This window comes from Maniola jurtina, chromosome 5, assembly GCF_905333055.1.
Source record: "Maniola jurtina chromosome 5, ilManJurt1.1, whole genome shotgun sequence".
Lineage (NCBI taxonomy): Eukaryota > Metazoa > Arthropoda > Insecta > Lepidoptera > Nymphalidae > Maniola > Maniola jurtina.
The window spans coordinates 2,884,972-2,904,857 of NC_060033.1; the positions used below are offsets into that span (position 1 = coordinate 2,884,972).

At 35.8% G+C, this 19,886-nt stretch overlaps 1 long non-coding RNA gene across 1 annotated transcript; it reads left to right on the forward strand.

Moving 5' to 3' along the window:
* Window positions 1–9,764: 9,764 nt before the first annotated feature.
* On the forward strand, window positions 9,765–19,582 carry LOC123865230. The gene is made up of 2 exons (XR_006795942.1): window positions 9,765–9,800; window positions 19,334–19,582. It is a non-coding gene; the product is annotated as an uncharacterized LOC123865230 (long non-coding RNA).
* The last annotated feature ends 304 nt before the right edge of the window (window positions 19,583–19,886 follow it).

The window sequence follows — 19,886 nt, forward strand, 5'->3', positions numbered from 1 at the left end:
TCTTCACTAAAAATACACCGTTTCAAATTAAATAGAATAAAAAGGTAAACCTTTTGTGAGGTTCTTCCTCGAGAGCACATTAAGCCAAATCATCGTTTCCGCTTGGAATGCCTACGTGGAAATTTCCAAAATGGATTCGTCCTACTTCGGAACTAATTTTGCTGAAAAACTCAGTAAAAATAAATCCGTTTTCCTTTCGCTTTGAAATCTGAATAGATTCGTTAATGTTTATTACGCACCTTTCATTTTATTACAATGGCTGTTATGATTGAAATTTTCTAAGACCGCATCGAGATATAGATATCTTTGTTATCACTACTTCTCTTCAACTTCCCTTCTTACAATAATTTCTTCATAGAATATTTAGAGTTAAATATTCCGGTTTAAACAGAATTGGTTGAAAAAATGTAATTAACAACTTTTGAATAATCGCTTGATTCAATACTTGAATAAATTAAAGTCATCTCAGGACAACATTTCGGCTTTAAGCAAGGAAAATCGACTGAAGGCAAGGAATATTGACTGAAGGTGCTGTTTTTTTGTTCACCAGTCACATTTTCAATGAATGAACAGGAAACCGTAAGTATTTTCCTTGAAAAGTGAAAGATTAACAATATTGTCCTGAGCACACACTCCAGAATATGTCCGGCAGATACACAGATAATAATTTGGTGTTGCATTTTTTGTATATTTTGTCCAAGTATCCAGTCCAAGTTATTTTGATCACATTGCCCATCACCTATCTAGTAACTTGGATAAACTTATATTCGTAGGCAAGGTGTAAGGCAAAAGACCACGCGGCCACCGCGCTGCATTGTCTGACCAGCGGGATGGTACGCTAACTTAGTGTCTAACACTGAATAATGGAACATCTAACATTGAAGGTTCTGTGCGAAAAAATATTTTAATATCACGTAGTGAAGCAGCAATGTAGAACAAACCAACCACGGTGACTATCACTCATTGTTAAACACTGAGTTAGCAAAACACCCCCTTGGCAAATCACTCACTGGCCTTCCACTTAGGTAATTTACAGTTGAAATGAGAAAAGCGAATGCATTTGATTGCGGACACGACCTTCAGTTATGAACCATACGACCGAGACCAGAGATAACGAAAAGGTTTTATGAGAAAATAAAATCGTAACTTGAAAGTAGCTATTGAAATGACAGACCTAAATAATTTATAACACTCCTAAAAGGTTTTTTATGAGTGCCGAAATGATTTCTCATTGCAAAGACCATTGCGGACAACCTTAATGGAACTTTGATACAAGTTTTATTCTTTTTTGTTGTAATAAAAGAGACTCTATTTTGTTATTCAGTAGGGGCATAAATGAAACTTAGTACTTATTAGGTCGCGGTTGGCACTTACTTAGAATGCCCTTTACTTTCTTAGGTATCTTTCAGTACCTACCTACTTATGCTACGAATTTAGCCGTGATTTGGTCTGTATGGAATGTAGCCGTGGTTTGGTTTGGTTGTTGGTTGTGGCCGTGGTTTGGTTTGGTGTTTGGTTTGGTGTGTTTGGTGGTAGGTATTGTAACATTCTGAAACAAGATTTCAGAAATTATCTTGCAAAGCCTTCATTATCATCATCGACCTATCGCCGGCTCACTACTGAGCATGGGTCTCCTCTCAGGTTCGGTCTCATTCTGAGATTCATTTTATGGAGAACTCTCAAACATGCAGGTTTCCTCACGATGTTTTCTTTCACCCTAAATGCAAGTGATACTTTAATTGCTTGAAAAGCACATAACTCTGAAAAGTAAAAGGTGATCAAACCTCCGATCTCCCGACTTGAAGGCCGACGTTTTAACCACTAGGTTATCACCGCTTGTGTAAGTCTTGAACACTGAGTATTTTATCTATGGCCCTGAACATCATCAATTATTTATTAGATAAATACAAACTGAATAGAATTACAAAGTATTTATACTGATAGATCGTTTAAAAGTTTCAAATATATTGTCTTTTTTTAAAACAAGTGTAAATTAAAAATTTATAACACCCCCGACTTTATTTAGGTAACTATTTGATGAAACAACTAGCTTGGCTGGAAAGATGCACTGGCAGATGGAAGATAGATTTATCATGGACACGGTTCCATAGCGGGCATGATTTCGCACATTACCCAAGTATGCCTTAGTATACAGTAAGTTAGGTTAGCTATAAATTCTACCTATTTTGAACATTAAAAAATGCGATAAACGTCGTGGCAAGCATGCAGGTGACAGGCCACAAGTAATAATAATTGAACCGATCGCAAAGTGTCCGACTGTCCGTAATGCGGACGAATAAATAAAACGCAAAATGACAACCCGGTGTAGCCTGTAGGTGCACCATGGGTTTAGAAGATCTAAAAAAATATGGAATGGCTGGCCTTGTGCACAAATTACAATTTATTAAGCGTGGTATAGAGCGAGTTATATTTCTATGTAGGTCTCAAGAATAAGATCCGAAACGAAGAAATTTGTACGAGAATTAAAGTGACTTTAAAGAATTGCAAGATTATGTGGCAGTAGTTATTATTTTAGCTATGTTGAACGGCTGACGTGAGAAACATGGAGTATAATTGAGTGGTAGAGTAAGCACAGTGATGGAGACCTCGGGCTCTCTGAACGCTGGCCTGATGATCTCAATGGTAGAAAATATTTGGCAGTGGCATCCACTCGATGGGGAAGGCGGAGGACCATATTTGGTAGCGCATTCTTGAAAAGGTGTACGTTAACAATGGATGCAACCAAGATAATGATTGAATGGAAAAATAAAATTTGACAGCTTCAATGTGATGATGGGTTACACTTTTCGTCCATATTAGGTACCTACCCCTATTGGCTAAAGGAAATATTTTTTATAGTTCTAGCGGTGTTAAAATAATATGAATAATTAAATATATCTTGCTTTTATTTGTACATTCTAAAACAGATTTTTATTTATTTTTATGCATAATAGTTTTTGAGTTATCGTGCAAAATGTCGAAAACAATACCCGAGTACGGAACCCTCGGTGCGCGAGTCCGACTCGCACTTGGCCGGTTTTTAATTTTTTCGTTTCGTCAGATTTATCCAATTTTACAAGTAAAAAGCACTTACAAATCGGGCACTTTTGATTAAAACCCTGTATATCTGTCCATCACAAACTGTCACATGGTCATCCGAGCCCCGTCGCCAGTAATTCCTCGGTCCAGCGAAGCGGGAAACTTAACAGGACTCGTAATAGATACAGCTACTTCCTTTTATACCCACTTTTGTGTACGAGCGTTTTTAAACTTTTTTTTATGCTACGGCTCAAAACGAGGTGGGGTTTTGTAAGGGTTTTATATTTTGCGCCGGTTATGACAGTTTTCAAGGTTTAAATGTTTTTGTAACCGATTTTGAAAATCTGAAAACTGGTCAAGTGCGTCTCAGAATATTCATTTTGTAGCCAAGCTTGATAAAAGCCTTTGTTAGGGTTTTTGAGTCAACCAAAAACGTCGAGTCTATCTCATGGTGTGTGGTGTCGTTGGATAGCTCTTTTAAAAATATTGGAAACTGTTTTCCGATTCAGGGACGTCAATCGTTGTTTTTGGCTATTGCCACCTGATATCACTAAAAATTGATTTAGAAATTTTCCCTTGCTTCGTATTTCACCCAGCGTTCACGGTTTTGCCAGTGACGGTCAGTGGTAAAGTTGTGACACTTTTATCACCACTACCATTTGCTTACTATGATTTTAAGTAAATTGATTTAAGCAGAGGCTCGCAAAGGGAATTTAGATTCTAGCAACCATGATAATAAATTAGTAAGCAGAAAAGTATTTGTAGTTTTTATCATCTTGATGAACCAATCACTAGCCTATTGTAGAGAACAGGTCTCTCCTCAGAATAAGAAGAGGAAAGGCCACAGTCTACCACGCTGGCTAAGTGTAGATTGACAGACTTCACACACCTTTTTGAGAGCATTATAAAAAATTCTCAGGCTTGCAGTTTTTCTCAAGATGTTGTCCTTCACTTTTAAAGCTAGTGATATTTAATTTTTAAAACGCACATAACTCCCGAAAACTAGAAATGCGTTTCTGGAATCAAATCCTAGATCTCCCGAATAGGATACCCTAGGCTACTCGTAGAAGCGCGTAGTTAGCGTTATCAAGAAAATCAAGATCTTCTTGAATTGTTTAAGATAATGCCATTAATTGCATATTTTTATCATAATAACTACCTGCTTAGGTACTTAAAATGATGTGATTCTTGAATTGCAATTCATTATTCCCTATGGTAGGAACGTTAGAATATATTATTGTGTCACATTTAATTTTACTCAGAATTTATTTTTGGATTCTAAGTAAAAATAATGGAACAGTATTTCGCCCAAAAACAGCAAACTAAAAAAATGTGACTTTTTACTACAAAAAATATAAAAAGTAAAATATAAAAATGTAAAATATTTTCATGAAGTGACATTTTTTTAAATAAGTGATCCATATAAACATTATCGTGACAATTCTTATTCGAGAAACAATAGTACTATTGTATCGTTCTACCCGAGCCCTCGTTACGATTTGAAAGGAAATTTTTCTATTCCGTAAAGCGTAAACTGCAATCAGACAGCTACCACGATGGTATATTCGCGTAAACGACATAAAACCTTGGGAAATTCACTTTGCAGTATGTTTTAATACTTAATATTGAAAACAAAAATATGATCCCGTGAAAACTTTTTGATTTTCCGTCTGTGTCACTAGGTTAATCCACTTTCTTTTAGTTTTGGAGCCATGCCTTATGTATTTGGAGCATATAACCCGTCCATCTTTACTTTAGCTGATCCATCATGGTTAATATATCAGTAACCCTGTTTATCTCTCTGATTTCTGTTTAGTACCCAGGCAGACCAGTTAATATTTTAAGCTATGCACAATGCACATGTTTCTAGTTCAGGCTCAACTGCTTTCTCAAGCAAAGATCTGAGACTTAGTAAATTCTATAAAATTCTAAGAATCTATAATATTAGTACTTATATCAGTATAGATATTAGATATGGTTTTAGACGTACGCATTGCAAAGGTTGAATGCGTCAACAAAAACTAGAGTTACCAAGTCGTCAGTCAGTGTTGGTTTTAAAAAATAGCCAAAAACTGTCCTCTTCACACTCGCGTTCCATGGTCCCGGGCGCAACGTCACAGTGTTTAGGAAAAATACAAAATATTTCTAACCATAAATCCACAACCGTGCGGTTAAAGTCGATGATTTATTTCGAATTTAAGTAAACAAATCCGTCAACGTTATTTTACGTGCTATTGTAAAAATTGGAAACGTTCCGAGCGACCGAATTTTTTGTAAAATTTTAGAAAATAAATATTATCAACAGATACTGAAAGCTAAAGGCGGTTCACAGTCCAACATACGTTTATTAGACTAAAAAGTAGTAGGTTGATAAATAAGGATTTAAAATTATTAATTAAACACTGAATAAATATTTACAAGGAATATGTTAAACCCATAGATATGTAGTTAAACCAAAGAAAATTACTAACCATCAACATGTTTGCGTCCACAGCTAGGCATAGGCCTTGCCGAGAACGCAACACCATACACTGTCATCTGTCTTCCTCATACACCCTCTTTTTGCCACCTTCTTAAGGTTCAGCAGGCTACAGGTCATCCCACACTGAGAATACCAGGACGCTCGCAAAATAAGTAACTATACAAAGCTTTTATCTTGATATGCAAAGTCAAAAATCAAAAGTTAAAGATGTTCTACATACATACTCGCAATACCCGTATTATAATTATAAGTAGGTAAGATATACCTGCTACTGTAAATGATTGGTCTGTGATCTCACAATCCTTTTTCAATATTTTAAATTCATACGCGGAACCAATTTAAAGTTGTCATCAATACTAATAAAACAAAAACTTTATAACTCTTCGAGAAAGGTTCAGAACAAAGTAAACAACCAGAACAATTTTCCAATGGAGGATATCAAAGGTTTTCTATTTGAAATCCAGACATCGAGCGCGGTCGCAATGTCCGCCAAAGTTCATTTTTAAGTCGGAGTAAGCCAAAATTCGGTGATAAATTTCGGATTTAATGTCACGTTAGGAACGAATTTTATGTTATGTAAGTTAAGTCGGATTCTGATCTTTCTGGCGACCAAGTCCTTTGCGAGCCAACAAATCGATTACCAGTTAAAAATCTTCTAAATTAATCCAGATTGAAAATACCCGTGCTCAGTACTTATGTCAGCTATTGTACAGGTAGGGTGAACTAGGAACTAGAATATAGACTAATTATAAATAAATGTTATAAGTACATAAAAATCAAAGTAAAATTTTCTAAATTATGATGGAGAAAACCGCATTGAAATCAACTAAAGTCTAAAATTTTTAAACAAATTACCAATTTGAAACAAATCCGAATAACACAATCATATACAGAATAAAGTAAGTGAAAGATTTTACTGTTATGTGAAGTTGTAAACTTCGACGATAGCATCTATTCACGTAGGTATATAGTACAAAATTCTGAAATTGTTGTACGTTGTTTGAATTTAGAAACAAGGGAGTGAGGTAGGTACCCAATTTTAATTTACTGAGTTTTATCTCTACACTTTCAAGTTCGTCATAAAAATAAATGAGAACTAAGATCAAGTCACAAGAAAGTTGCAACAAGGTTAGGTATATCCTAGAGAATATCGCCCCGTAATCGTTTTCGACAAATCGAATGTTCGGGAACACGAGCGAACTGACGAAGCAATCTTGTCGTGTTAGTTTTGGAACTCGTCGGTAATGGCTTGTGAAGTTGCGAAGAACATTGTCTTTGGACGGACTAGACTAGAACGTGTTAGAATTGGGTATTAATTATACTTAACTGCATCATTACAAACTTACTAAAAGGTAAAATCACAGTCAAAGAATGCTGATTGGTTATTTTAAAATGCTGAGTAGATACTTAAGTTGTTTTGATTTCTTCTGCTTTTTAATATTTCATACATTGAATAAGAGAAGAAATAATCATGAGATTGTTTCGTTTCTTATTCAGTGTATTTTCCTGACTTAATAATATTATAAACTATGTAATATTATAAATGAATTATATCCACGCGAGGATAATGCGACGAGGCAATTTGAAAGCCATAATGGCACGCAGAACTCTGAACTTCATACTCTAATAATTAGTAGTGGTAGATTGGTCTGGTGGGATCGACAAGGCAGTTGACTTTACATCTTCTATAGGCAAGCGCGTTCAATCTTAGCCTGGATCATCACTTGCTAGCAAGTCTGTTTGCAGCCAAGCGCTAGTCTATAAATAAAAAATTAGTGGTTTTCATAATGATATTAAGTAATTCATTATTGTTCAGTTAGAAGTTTTTGATTTATGTTTGTTTGTGTGTTTGAGTTCTCCAAACCGAACTAACACAGCAAATCGGAAACTAGCAAATTGCAACTGGAAGTTATTCGAAAATAAATGCTGAATAGCTAAATTCGACCAGTCGAATAGTCAGGATATTTTAGTAGCTCGAACATTCTGAATAAGCAATCTTGGAAGTCTAGAACTTGTTTACTCTATGAGTATAATTTCAGTTCAATCCAATTTTAATTCAAAGAAAATAGCTGCTTTATTACAGTCTTGGATTTTACAATAGACTTACTCGCTCGGCTTTTTTCGAGTGCAATTTTGAAAATGCGTGAGCGGGTGGAATTTCCAAAAATCCTGAAATAGGTACTACTGCTTCATTGTGGCCGGAAAGCTCAAATACCTACATAGTTAACGCGGATTGGCATCCAATACTTAGTGGTGTAGTCCCAAAGTGGTAATATTGCTGATAAAGCCGCAGCATAGGAGGTAAAGTACCTCTAACCAAACCAAAATATACCAAAACTGACTTTACATCATCATCATCATGTTCAACCCATCGCCGGCTCAATTCAGCACACAGGTCTCCTCTCAGGGTGGAAGAATATGGCCAAAACTTGAGAAGAGTTTTGGCCATATTTTTCCACCCTGGTGGCCAAGTGCGGATTGACAGATTTCACCCACCTTTGAGAACATTATGGAGAACTCCCAGGCATGCAGGTTTCCTCACGATGTTTTCCTTCACCGTTAAAGCAAGTAACATTTAATTACTTAAAACGCACATAACTTCGAAAAGTTAGAGGTGCGTGCCCGGGATCCAGGATCGAACCCCCGATCTCCGATTCTGCATTCTAACCACTAGGTATCATAGCTTACAGACTGCACATACAGACTGTGTTACAAAATCGTGTGTGATAGTTAGAAAGTCAACGTTCATGTAATAGATGGCGATGCAAGTTAATTCGCATACTTGGGCGCCGTTCGAGCAAGTGTGAGACGCGAAGTGTGAACTGTGATAAGAGACACGACCGCGTTTTGGTAAAGCTAAGTGTACATGTTGCGAGAATAAGAGAATGGCCTTCTTCGTTTCCTTGTCCTTGTTCCATTTCATTTCCTATTCTATTTAAATACATTTAATTTAGATAATGTGTGCGTAGCCTAAGGGACAAAGCGACGCTGCTAAATTGTGCGGAATGTAGTGTTCAGTAAAAGCCGCACAGGCTAAATGTCGTTGTTACGCAACTCCGGAATAACTCTTTAATATCTTAAGTCAGGCAATTCATTACACGATAAGACAATTTCGCAAACACTTATTTAAACTCCCATGTTTGCATCTTTTTTATTTCGTAACACTTAGCTTATCTGTTCCGGCTACAGTCGAGTATAATTTTTGAGTTAACTTTCTTACGTTATAGGAAAACCTTGAGTACATACTAACAATCGTCGATGGCTCAGCGAAAATATTGAATAAATCGTAAGCATTTCGAAAACTTAGGCTTATTCCTTGTCTACACTAGAAAGGGAACCTATGTGCAAAATTTCAGCTTTCTAGGTCATTAACATTTAAATTAATTTAATTTGGATTATGTGTGCGTGGCCTAAGGGACAAAGCGACGCTGCTAAATTGTGCGGAATGTATAGTGTTCAGTAAAACCGCACAGGCGGGCTAATTGTCGCGGTTACGCAACTCAGGAATCACTCATTAATATCCCAAGTCAGGCGACCCATATGGTCGGATAGAATTTTTGAGTATCCTTTTTTACGTTATTCCTATAACGTAACCTACTCGCAAATTTTTCATAAGTAGTACAAGCGAAAATATAAATTCTCTTTTTCCCTACCCCGTAGGAATTTTGAATAATAAGGCTTATTCCTTGTCTACATTAAAAAGAAACCACTGTGCAAAATTTAAGGTTTCAAGGTCATAAGCATTCATAATTAAATTGGGTAATGTGTGCGTGGCCTAAGGGACAAAGCGACGCTGCTAAATTGTGCGGAATGTAGTGTTCAGTAAAGCCGCACAGGCGGGCTAATTGTCGCGGTTACGCAACTCGGGAATCACTCATTAATATCCCAAGTCAGGCGATTCATTACACGCCAAGATAATTTCGCACGTAATTGGTTGAACTCTCGTATCACAATCGCTTGTTTGTTTTGCCTCTGATATAATGAAAGATACGTTTTGGAATTGTTTCGGTACGTATATAGAGTTTGATTAAAGTTTCGAGCGGGGTTAACAATACATCGAAGGAGTTCATTTGAATGTAATAAATAATAATGTAACATCTAGCTAAATCGAAACCGCCTTTAATCACTGATTTTTCTGTTTGTATATCATTCTCTTTGTACCTACTCATGTTTTGTATGGCAATAAACAATTTATCTAGTTATTCGTATCTATCTATCAAAACATTCTACGTCAAAATCTATTTAATCTTGGTCTATATAATATGAGCAACGATAACAAGTTAGTTTAATAAATTTTTTTACAACTTTATAATATTAATATGCTAGTAGGTATTCCAGAGTTTATCAGATTTTCAATATTAAGTAGTAACTAGTTTATTTAAAGTTAGATACTGGGATATACTCACACAAATTACGAATTTGACGGTCATGAGCGCCAAAGTGGTATTTTTTTTTTTAATCTTAATTTTTTTTGGGACTTTTGTCCGACACAAACACGCCAGCCCCATCGTAACCTAAATTACAATTGTAACGTTACACAATCTAAATACGTGCAGATAAAATAAAATAATATATCATAAACGGTTATTATTTGTTTAGAAACACTATTTGAGAAACGTAATTAAGTAAGTATTTTCTTTTTTTTAAATTTCATAATGATTTTAAAATATCTATGTATTTTGAAACGAGATCCTATTCGAAAGGATATTGGAGAATTTAGGAGGTATCCTGAAAGATTTTTTAAAAATCTGAATATCTATGAAGCGGCAACAAGTTTTTATAACTGCCCTTCATTTTTACAGTTTGAATAGTCTCTGAATAACATATTGTTTGACATACGGACATACAGACCGAACAAATTATAAGGCCTCTGTGTTTTAGACGGGACTTTAAAAGGACACACGTTTTGCAGCAAACTTTCCGCTCAGTGACACCGCTTTGATATCACTGGCTGCAAAAATATTTTCTTTGAACATTCGTTTCTGCAACATAACAGACAGTTTGATTTCAAAGATATTGCTTTCTAATATGAACACTGGATACTTCTGTGCCAATATTTAAGAGTCTCTCCGTCACTCGCTTCATACAAACGTAGTTCCAGTTTCGTTTGAATATTAAGCAACCAAAGTCCATGAAATTTTGCAGACATATTCTATGAACTAATATCTATGTTTGTGGTTTTCCAGATTTCTGTTAAAATATTCAATTTCAAAGATACGCAGTCTTAAAAATTTACATACAAATCTTTGAGCCCCTGTAATTTTAAAACTACATACTTTTAGAAAAATCTAAAACACCACAGGCACAGATATTAGTTTCTAGAACATGTCTGCAAAATTTCATGGACTTTGGTTGCTTAATGTACAAATGAAATTGGAACTACGATTGTATGAAGCGAGTGACGGAGAGAGCCCTGAAGTCGAATCATTCTGTACCAAAGTTGTACCTACCTAATAGCTCTCAGGAATGCAGGTTTTTTCTCAATGTTTCTTTTTTTTGCAAATACTTTTTTTTGTTTACACCAACAACTTCCAAAATAATTATGATTATAAAATATATAAATTCACTGCGGTGTGGTTGTCCATTACAGGTGCACTTACGAAAGAAAATAACCTATCATGCACTAACTTAAAGTAACATCTTTTTTTTCCTTTATCGTTACGCTACTGGCCATGCACGATCAAGTTTGCTGGTCAAGTTTGCAGCGGACTTGAAACGGGTCCAAGGCAGTTTCAGCCGTGAATTGAACCCAATAACTCCCACTCCCACAGTGCTCTCAACTACACTAGGGAGATCACAACACATAGGCAATAATACAGATAAAGAAAAGAATAAAAAGAAGAAAGTAGATCTACTTAGAAATCAACTATGTTCTTCTATTCTATTCTATTCCATTCCATTCTATTCTATTAGTATCCCATTCTCCAAATGTTCACGTACATTATACCTACAGATTACCGTAATAAAAAGAGCATACTGAATAACCTAAGTGGAATTTAGTCAAAACTAGATACTATTTCATTTGTACCTAAGGCTATTGCAGTATGTTTGTCTGTGGCATAACGGCGTCTGCTCTTCATTGAATCCTCTTGAGGCTAATACGGTATGAACACGATCTTATATATCTCACATGAACTAGGTTTCATAAAATAGAGAGATAAACTAATATCGTCTAGCTCGGATAGAAAGCTTTCCATTCCAAGTGAAACCAATGTCCCTAGGCTCTGTTCAAAGATGGTTCGGAGACTATTTTCTGATCTAACGGCTAATTTACATCTACCAAGTGCTAGCCCTAGGCAGTGTACTAGTCCAAGCACTAAAATATTAGCTATCCATGATCCATACCGATCCATACATCATGAATCTTATTTTGTGCGATTATTATTTTATCTGTAATTTCTGTGGCATCAAATAAACATTTTTTTGTTTCTTTCTTTCTAATGAATGAAATTATTTTGTCCTTTTATATTTATAGAAAAAGAAAAAAAATTGATGGTAATGTCACAAAAAACACAATACAATTGTGCATTGTAATACACTACACATAATTTACAGTGTATTTCACACCTCAGCTTTCTGCCTTGTATCATACAATATGGCGGGAAGTGGCTGGATGAGGAAAGCTGAGGACCGGGTATGCGGTGGCGCTCTTTAGGGAAGGCCTATGTCCAGCAGTGGACATCCACAGGCTGATGATGATGATGATGATGATGATGATGATGATACAATAATTCCGATAAGGGAAATCATCCCCTTATGAAATGACCTAATATTTTAGTATTCTACTTAGCTAGAAACCGCACTATCATCGGTCGTACCAGCGGTGAGGCAGCGTGAATTTTTCATTACTGAATATTCAACCCCCCATTTTGAAACATAAATTATGATTTACTATACCTAGACCTGTTTTTAATTATTTTGGCAGTGGCGTAACAGTTCGCTTAGTGTAAACTGGGGTTTACAGAAAGTTCGAAAACTAACAAGGCAAAATCGCTTCGTCAGTTCGTTTGTGATTTACCCTTTTCTGAGATAATAAAATGATTTGTACAAACTAGAAACCGATTACGCAGCTTAACCCTTCAATAAACCTTCAATAAATGAAACTTCGAGCCTCGACGGAATTATTATTGGTATTGGATTATTTAGTTAATTGTATTTGTTTATTAGCAAACAACTGTAGTCCGCTTTATTGGAGGGTATAGCCTATTCGGTAGTTGATAGTTCAATCAATCGATTGTGTTTAAGTCTAAAGATCCAAGGTTCGATTTTAGGCAGTTTTCGGTGCGTTTTAAGAGTATTACGAGAATATATTATATTTAATTCAAAAAATCGTTAAAAAGGTTACAATTTGTTAATAAAATAGTATTTAATTTCACAAAATGCACATAACCGGAATTAGTCAATAGATGGAAAAGTTTCAGTCAATCAATAGTAATTACGGTCGTCAGTACTGAATGCAGTTGAACTTCGTTTCTAGGCCTGTTGAATTTTAAATTTTGTCACCGAAAACGTGCAACCTACCGTAACATAGCGTAGCTATGTCTGTTTCATGTACGTACCAGCAAAATCAAAAGCTTTTGATTTTTTTTAAAATGCCAACGGTAAAAAACTTTTGAAATTGCGAATCGCAAACTGAATTCGTCGCATACCGAATTTCAAGGTGACCTAGTTACGGGAATGTTTTATTCCCTCTTCAATGAAAACGTAGACCTACGCAATCGTTCCGTAGAATACGACCGATATTATGTACAATGTACATCTTATTCCGTTAAGAACCTGGTCAAAATATTCTTGATCAATATCAGTTCCGAAAAGACACCAACGTGGACGGAACTAATGTGTCTCATTCCAACTTTACCACTTCGGGTCGGGACTTCTTCCCATTAATCACATAATGGTAGGTGCTTTTCTTAGTATAATAATGCGGTTGGTTCTCAGATCCTTCCAATTCCACAACCGATATTACTAAGCAAATTGATCAAGTGATCAATTGAAAAATCGTTACTTCAGATGCCTCTTGCTTAACTGCTTCCCCTGCCTGCAATAATAAAATTGGTTAATTTTATGTTTTGATGCAAAAATTTCCGTAGCTAATTTCCCATCTTTCTGATGATGTTACCTTGTCCTCTAATAAACTAGATTTAGAATGGGAAATTCGTATGGACATTTTTGGAAAAGCCGTACCGCCAAGTGGATTAGAGTTCCGATATGATACCATCTAACTTACCAACGACTTTACTATTTAGTAACTTGTAATTAAAACAAAATCTTAGTATGCACATGGACCAGCAAGTATTTGAGACCCTCAAAAGTTTATCACGAACGAAAATATACAAAAACTAGCTGATGTCCGCGACTTTGTCCGCGTGGATTTAGGTTTTTGAAATCCCGTGGGAACTCCTTGATTTTCCAGGATAAAAGTAGCCTATGTGCTAATCCAGGATATTATCTATCTCTATTCCATATTTCAGCCAAATCCGTTCAGTAGTTTTTGCGTGAAAGAGTAACAAACATACACACACACACACATACACACACACACACACATACACATACACACAAACTTTCTCCTTTATAATATTAGTGTGATCTACTATATAATTAATGACGCATCCAGACGGGTTAAGGCACCATATTGGTGCTTAATGAATAATGACTGAAGTCGTAATATTTTAACGTCATTTCACCGTGACATCAAAGCTTTATTACCATGAGATTATGAGTATTCGGTTATAAAAAGTCACTTAGACCTTTATGAAAGACATTTTTTGGTAGCGCACCTAAAGTAGGTAAACCCATGTAAGATACTGCAATATAATATGTTTTTCTGGGCCACAACTGTTCAAAGGTTTCGACCCTATAGAGGATAGAGTTAAAACCATCACTACTCATAATATTATGAATGCGAAAGTGTGTGTGTTTATTGGTTTGTCTTTGAACCACCTTACAAAGGAGCAAAGGATCGACGTGGTTTTTCGCTTGGGTATAGTTTAATTTAAGACCTGGGGAGTTACTTAAGCTACTTTTTATTTCGCAAAATCAAAGAGTTTCTACGGGGTTTTTAAAAGCTTAAATCCACGCGGATGAAGGTGCGGGCATCAGCCAGTATACCATATAGCTATTGCAATGGGTTCTTGTATCTATTAATTTCCACTGATGAAAATATCGGCGTTTTTGTTCTTTTTTGTGAACTTACCTATTGGCCCCCCTCTAACTAATAAACTTTTATTAAATCCCAACAAATCCATCCTGTTAGCACATAGCTTATGATTACATATCTAGTAAATTATTGCCGGCAATCAACCAAGATGAGTTGTATGAGTGAGTCTATACTTGGTATAAAATCTGTACTGAGAGAAACAAACGCACGCAATCTTTATTTATTTTCATTTTGAGTTTAGATTTTTTTTTTATAACAGAACACTGATTGTACAAGAATAACTCGTTCAGTTTTTTAGAATTCGTTTGTTCTAGCTCTATGGATCGACAAAACAAATCCCGCATAACATGTTTGGTTGTTCCAGATCTATAGGCAAAAGTTTAGCCAAAACAAACCCCGTATGCATGTTTCCATTTGTCGCGGATTTAATTCCCAATCCCCTGAAATACAATTACATGGAGTATTAGGCATCACTTGTGATTTAAATGAAGGGGACATTGCAGCGGCGTTATTGCAGAACCTAGTACGTGTTTTACAGCAAAAGTAAAAATATTACAGGAATTTTTGCAGTTGTGATTTACCTGACTAAAACTCTTACCTGTCAAAAAGGATTTTTTCTTATCGATTATCTACCAAATCGGAAAACTGTGAAATTCCTACCGATATCGCGAAAGGAAAAGTTCTCCCTTTTGGAAGGAAATGCTTTTAGAAGGACTTTTTTCCTATGCCATTTCCGTTATGCACTGTGTTTTATTGAATTGTAAATTTTAATAGGTGGTTAGTTTGGAGCAGCATCCGACCAAGTGTCATCATGAGAATTAAATGGGAAGTACATTTTTTATTTTATTTTTTGTTAAAAAAAATTAAAATGTAAAATTGACAGATATACAATTTGTGAAAAAACCAATTGTAATAGTAATACCATGTACTACTGAGTGCAAATAATAGTTCCGCCGCTCGAAAACAACCATTCAAATTCAATAGTGTATAGACTTACAGGAATCGGGACACAAAATGTTCCCCCTATTTTATAAATCACACGTACTTATTTCGATTTACGCATACGTAGGACGAACTTAATTTTTTTACTTTGTAAGTAGATAGTAATTTGAAGAACGTAATAAATTATATTCGCGAATTTGTCACTTACGACGTTCTAATTTCGTGCAGTTGACTAGTGCGGTGCATCTGTGGGTTTTATTAAATGGGGTGGGGATTCGATAGGGGAATTAGTGGGGGACTTACATTGTACTAACATCAGCGTTTTCATTATTAACGTCGGCTGATGTAATCTCGGCATCGGAAGGAATTCTTTTATTAGTCGTTACAGTATTTGTACCGAATCATAATTAATATGTTTGGATTAAGATGGGGTAAAATAAGACTTTAGAGGGAAGAAAAGATAACAATCTTAAGGAGAGCGTCTTTCTATTTTTGGACTTATTAAAATATTTTTTTTTTTATTTATGGCATCAATTTTAAAGTGCTTATAGACTACAGAGTACGGTCTATAATTCTGTTGCTTTGGTGAAGTAAAATCGTTTATCTTGTTCTATCGATGTCTTTAGGTAAAATAACTTATAATATCTTCATAAATATATACGTAATACATTATCTTTTATTTATTTTTTCTCTCTCGTCTGGCTTTACACTGATTAGCCAATGTCAAGTTTGTAGTTATTCACAAGTTATGGAAACTATATGTATAAGTATGGACTCCGTCTGTGCCGGCGCCCGCCGACATACAACGCGGCGCCATTTAGAGCGCTTCCCAGCCAGTTCCATCACCAATAAACACCAGCAGAACACAAAAACCGGCCACTTCTCACAAAAAAACACTCCAAAAAAGCACCGCACGCGCGCCAGCAAACGCCACCACAGACGAAGTCCCTCCTACTTACATACTTTATGAAATATAATCGTCACTATAGAATCAAATAATACCAATAAGTTATTATCAATATCCTAAATCGAAATATTATATGTATATTGTATATCCTAATACATATGACAAGAATCAATCTTTAGAGAGATAACAAGGCTCCAAATTACACTTGATTCTTCTCGAGTTATGAGAAATATCTTCAATTTTTCGGTTCTCAAACTTGACAAACGAACCGTAAAAATTTTTTTGCGGAACCCTTTCAAAGACATATCTTTGGGGCACAACTACAAATATTCGATAAAAAATTTATATGGTCACTAATATGACGCTTTCTATTAGTCAGAAGTGACGACTTTATGTTTAAAGTGATTAATCAGCTAGATAGCTAATCAACAATACAACACAAAAAACGATATTTATAAACAAGATAAAGTTTAAAACTAAAACTCGACCACTCTCTTAAAACATCGTCACATAATATGGCTGGTCAATATTTTCAATACATACAAACAATATATTTTCTGAGTCTTATCAATGATCACCTCTCATTACTAAATCTGAATTTTATTTTTATCTTGACATATTTTTGTTTGTCATGTCCGCCATATTGTATTTGTCATAACGTCTTACAAACTATGACATTGGGGCCGCTAAGACGCATCCAACCACAACTCATTTAAAGAAATCTTCTTTTTCGTACTTTTTTTCTTTCTTTCTTTTCAAATATAATTAGTAATAAGATGATCCAAGACTGCTGTAGCTGTTGAATTCTTTACCAGTAAGTGGTTGGATATAAATCCGGACGATAACGAACAAGTGTGGCAGCACCCAGATTACGGCAACTAGATAGCAGTGTAGTCACGTTTCACGCACTTTGGCGAAGTTTTATTTGAATAATGATGTGTCTTTGAAACTTGATAACTTATTCGGGCGGGATTTTTACAACCTTTGGAAAAGGAGAACTTGTGTGGATAGAATATACTTAATTAGCATTTAGGTATTTTAATATAAGTATATTTAATACTAGCTGATACCCGCGACTTCGTTCGCGTGGATGTAGGTTTTTAAAATTCCCGTGGGAACTTTTTGATTTTCCGGGATAAAAAGTAGCCTATGTGCTAATCCAGGGTATAATTTATCTCCATTCTAAATTTCAGCCCAATCCGTCCAGTAGTTTTTGCGTGAAGGAGTAACAAACATACACACACACACACATACAAACTTTCTCCTTTATAATATTAGTGTGATGTAGGCACTTTAAGCTGGCTTAGGGCAAATGATTATTGCCACGTACCGACACTCTACGCGCATTGAATTTCTCTACAAATATAGGCGATATCCATCCACTACTGTTCTACGAAATGGACGCGATATGGCAAGTGACGTGCATAGCATGTGCACCAGTGGAACGGTGCCTTAATAAATTTGAGATTTTGCTTGAATAGGAAAACTGTATAAGAAAGAAAACAATAAAACCATTCAAAAAGTGGGTAGTGTCACAAATTAACTATTATAATACAACTAGATGATGCCCGCGACTTCATCCGTGTATGGATTTAGGTTTTCAAACGTCCCGTGGGCAATCTCCAATTTCCGAAATGATTTGCGGGGTAAAAAGTACTAGTCCATATTCATTCCAGGATACATCCTCGCTCTGTACCAAAGTAGATGATTTCCGCGACTTAGTCCATGTGTATTCAAGTTGGGCCTTTAAGAATCCCGTGGAAACTCTTTGATTTTCCGGGATAAAAAGTAGCTTATGTTCTTGCCTGGGATGTAAGCTAACTCTGTGCCAAATTTCATCAAAATCGGTTAAACTGTTGGGCCGTGAAAAGCTAGCAGACAGACCGACCGACACACTTTCGCATTTATATTAGTATGGAAGTGTGGATATAGTATGGATGACGTTGGTATTGGGTAAAGTACATTCAATAAGCCAGAATACATTCACAATACACGAGTACGCGTCGTCATTCACCGGGACGGGGTTCATTCGATTACTACTTCAGTCGATATCGAATGTCCGCATTAACTCATCTCGTACACAACAAGTTCCTATACGGAGCCACGATTGGTTGGAGCTGGTACTTTATAAACTTGACTTTTAGGTATATTGGTGTACTTTTAATCCGACTTTTAAAATTAGTCAGTAGCAACAATTTCTATTTATTACTACGAATTAGATTTGTCATTTCGAATAAAGTTTTTTTCAGGCTGCAACTTATTTTTGCTTAGGTACAAGACGTGTCCAGTCCACAGTACCATTGTCATACTAATAAATTTTGACAATGTTAAAGAACACGGGTTTTGTTTGGAAGAGCCACTCTATATATCTAATACAGTGTTTAGGCTTAGCACGACTTGCGCATTTTTCCAAAATTGATAGCACAGTTAACATCGAATCAGTTCGAGTAAAATGGATTCAAATAAGTATACCGAAAAATGCAAAAGTTGAGGCAGTTGAGGAAAGGTCAGCATGTTTAACACTTTTACTACTTTGCTTTTTGTCGGTCTGTTAGTTAGTTTATTTGTCTATTTGACACAAATGCAATCAATTAAAACTAACTTCCCTAAGGCTTTAAATTTTAAACATAGATCTAGGTTGGAACTAGAAGACAATACAATTTTGCTTTCTTGTTTGTATCGGAAAACGCTCTTGCGCCTTTTGCTTAGACATTTGGGTTTTTTGTATCCCCAAAATTACAGTGTTTCAATGCGGATAGAAAATTGACTAGCTTAAAAAGAAATTAAAATGCCTTCTCCACAGGTTGCATAGTCTTCACACATCTCCGCAACAGTTCGCCACTGAGCCAATGTGACACCGATACGTCAGGTGCGGGCTGTCCGAAGCTGCCGAGCGTGTGATTCAATGTGACGGAATATCGTCGGACTATTCTCTAAGCGGGCAAGCTTTCGACGCTGACGCGGCGATGAAGAATTATACTGTAATACATTGTAGTATAAAAAGAATAAAGATCATATTATGTAAATGCTTTATGATGTGATTATTGTATTACTAAAAAAGATTATTTATTTCTCTTTGGTTATTGGTGATGCCTATACTGTACTTTTACGCATCAGGTTAATATCGAACAATTAATTTGACATCGACGCTGATGGTGCGTCCATCTTCTGACCGAAGTCGCCAAGCGTGTTATTCAATGTAACTTATTACGTAACCTGATTGGACTAATGGTCCAAAAGCACTTACAACGCGACGTGACGCAGTAGCACTTTACTCCATACAAACTCATATAAACTATATTTTGACGTGCCGTATCGCACCACGTCGCGTGGCGCAACGCAGCGTAAGTGCGTTT